Here is a 3,578-nt window from a genome sequence, read left to right on the forward strand (position 1 = left end):
CTAGTTCTCCCAGAAGTTTGATTCCTGCAGCAATCCATGCATTGCAAAAAGTAGAACAAGCCATTCACAAAGTACAGGTTTTTCATGTAAACCCATCTTTACCCATATTTCTTATCCTATTTCCCCTACCGCATTAATATGGGAGAAACACAGCCCACTGGAGTGGCTTTTTTTTTACCATCTCATCAGACTTGTACCTTAACTCCTTATTATCTGTTTCTCACAGCTTTGATTATCTAAGGGCGGCACTGGTTGCAACAGTTGTTTGGAATTGACCCTCATTATATTGTTATTCCTTTCTCATTGCAGTAGTTCCAATGGTTAATGAGCTCTGTTGCTGCTTGGCAAGAAGCCTTTGCAGAATTTACTGGTCAAGTCTCTCTCCACTACCTCAGAATAAACTGTTACAATTTTTTCAGCATACTGCCATCATCTTCCCTAAGGATACTTCTTCAATTCCTTTATCTAATGCTTCCCTCATGTTTACCAGTGGTTCCAGCACTGGACTAGCAGCAGTAATTATTAATGGCCAACCTTTCTCTAGGTATTTTCAAGCCTCCTCTGCACAGCGTGTTGAAGTTCACACTGTTATTTATGCTTTTTCCTTATTACAGGACAGTCCTTTTAACTTATATTCGGACAGCCAATATTTGACCTTAGTTTTGCAGGATATTGAACAGCCCATACGTTCTTTTCTTTCACTTTTAAAATATGAGAACTTCCTTATCTAAGAAAGAGACTCAACATAAATTACAACTCCATTGTTTGCTTAAAGCAGCCGAGTGTAAAGTAACCAAACGGCAGCTTGTAAAACTGTTAACGATTATTAAACAACAATGTTCTTGGTATCCCAAGGAAGGAATCCCTGACAGAGAAATGTGGAAACTAATTGGTTATTCATTAATTATGCAATGGGTCTCATCAAGACTTCCCACCTAACAGTTTGGAATCTATATCAAGTCGTTCTGAGACCTACTCTAGACCTTAACAAAAAACAAAGACATGTTTGCGTCACTAAAAAAGGATAAAATTTAATCTTTCCCGGTGACTGAAAGGACTTTAATTGAACAAAATAAAGTAAAAGATGTTAATATTTCTTTACAATGTTGGTTTTGTTTAAACATGTTTTCTTTTCCTAACTGTGTATGCTTCTCTTCTTCACCAGAGACTCTGGGGCTTTATGAGAAATGCAGCCTTGGTGCCAACCAGACCTTCTTTTTGGGTCTGCTGCTTTTCTCTTGAAACTCCAAAAGTCTACAGCCTTATCTCTGTTTGCTCTCTGGTGCAACCTTAAGCTCGGGAACCCATTTAAAAACAAAAAACAAAAAAACTAAAATCAACCTGTTTTGTTACCTTATTTTCTCTAAAACAAGGTGAGGCCTCACATATAAATTTTCACATTTTTAAATAAAACAATTTAAATCTAACTGTACTTTTATACTAACAAGTTCTCTATTTTATCTTTTTATGTCTACATATATGTGTATATAAGTGTATGTCGTGTCTATCTGTTCATGTCTATATGTGTGTTTGTATTGTCTCCATGGTACCAAATTGGCTTATAATGCATGCTCATTAAATAAGTGTACTTTTCAAGTTCACATGACTTTAATTTTCCAAATTTGTTGATGCAATAGATATGTTTTCAAAATTTAATTTAGACCTTCTGCCTAAAGTTCTCTTTGGGTCAACACATTCGTCATATGTTTGGTACTTATTTTTCTTTAAGGGCTAAAAGCTATAAAAGAACTGTCTGCTGGGTTTCTCCCAAAGCCCTGCACATGCCTTGTTGTTAGCTTGTGTTTGGATTATGAATCAAACAGGATTATACGTCTTTGCTACAGGCTTTTTAATTATAAGCCTGACCTATAATAAAAAGTTTTATCTTAACTGTAAAACCTTGATTTATAACTTTTGCCTTTCTTTTAATTAAATAAATAAATAAGAGGGATATATGGAGGATGGATCTAAAATTCCTCTTTCCATACCTACATCCAAGGAAAATTGGCACATGGAATAGAAGCGCCTTCAGAAGGACTCCAACCTCGTCCAGGAATTCATATGCAGATTATAATGATGTATGGATTGGATGGGATAAAAAATAAAAGAACTGGTGCTCAACAAGCCCCCCAGGGCCGCCTTCCTGTGCAGATCAACACAGACAGCCTTTTGTCAAATACCCCCAACTGGCTGAAATGTTATTATCCCACTCCTATATTGCACCACCCTGTTGGGTTTTCTTCAGATATTGAGAAGGCATTAGGGGACTGGTCTTGTCATCACCTAGAATCCTGGTTGCCGTCCAACTGGGTGGTGCCCAGGGGTTGGGTGACTAGTATATGGTATACAACTCAGGGTATAGCCCATCCAAATTTGTGGAGACTGCTTGCTTCATTGAATGTTGTTACTGTACTAATCATAGACCAAGTTCAAAATCTTATGGTTTCCTATTGTCTATGCTCCTGTGTAGCTCCTCCCAATGTGCTACTTGTGGGAAATTTTGAAATAATGCCCCATGGAAATGGTTATGATACCTCCTGTAATCAATGTATTTTAACATCCTGTATCTCTTCCACTACTGGGAATAAACACAAAGAATGGAGATTAACGGTTTTAACAACTGTTTCAATTGCATCCCTTGTACACTGTACAGCAGATATTGTATTCGTTAATACTGTTTACAATTGCTTCTGTATTTGCCTTTTTGTGCTGTTCACTCTGCCTCTGCTGTAGCAACCAACAACTGCAGCAACACTATTACGGCTTCAGATGGGAGGTCCCAGGGTCTTAACCATCCAAAATACAGAAGAGGGAAATGTGAGGTACTAAATAGGAAGCTGACAAAGTCCTTGCTGTTCTGGGGAAGCCAGTAAGGCTGGCATCCCTTTTGTGTACTTTCCCCTTCTCCCTTCCCTTGAGGCCTGACCGTTGATGGTTCCCAGGACCCTGGAAGCTTTGTAAATGAGAAACTTATGTTCTTATTTTGCTGATAAATAGTTAGCTATGAATCTTCAAGTGCCATGGCAGCAGAAAAGGTTCTATAACAGCTTGGTACCAGACAGAAAAGATTTAATCAGTATGATTTGTTATTTTCACTGGCTTATAAAAAGGAACATAAAATAAACTAGGATGCCTAACAGGTCAGCAGACTGAAAGGTCCTACTGATCCCATAAAGTGTGTCTCTTCATTTCCCACCATCTACCCTTGGGGTACTGGTGAGCAACACTTCACTCCTACTGCTTTCTTTGGAACAGAAACTTTCATTTCAATGGCAGGCTCCAAGTAATGATATCTCTCATGAGACCCTATTAAGGGCATCTGTTAAACTTCTCTTGGTGCTGGCTGAAGATTGGTAATGGATCCTGATGCAAATGGATAGTTACCAGCTTTATATTTCTCAGATCCATGTTTTAAGATCTACGACAAGTCTTATTACTGAGGACCAAATTAATAGAATCCAAATCTGAAAAGTCTGATCGAGATGTTTGCATACTCTTCACACCTTCTTCTTCATTTGGAACAGCCACTTTAATTTCAATGATAAGCTTCAAGGGAGGATATCTCTCAGGAGACTCTA

General features: G+C 38.1%; 1 long non-coding RNA gene across 1 annotated transcript in view; it reads left to right on the forward strand.

Moving 5' to 3' along the window:
- Positions 1 to 2,608, forward strand: part of LOC103600342 — a 7,527-nt gene extending 4,919 nt beyond the window's left edge. The window contains exon 2 of the long non-coding RNA XR_551383.1: positions 2,000 to 2,608. This is a non-coding gene — a long non-coding RNA (uncharacterized LOC103600342). The remainder of the gene's footprint in view (positions 1 to 1,999) is intronic.
- The last annotated feature ends 970 nt before the right edge of the window (positions 2,609 to 3,578 follow it).

Source organism: Galeopterus variegatus, unplaced genomic scaffold, assembly GCF_000696425.1.
Source record: "Galeopterus variegatus unplaced genomic scaffold, G_variegatus-3.0.2 Scaffold3311, whole genome shotgun sequence".
NCBI lineage: Eukaryota > Metazoa > Chordata > Mammalia > Dermoptera > Cynocephalidae > Galeopterus > Galeopterus variegatus.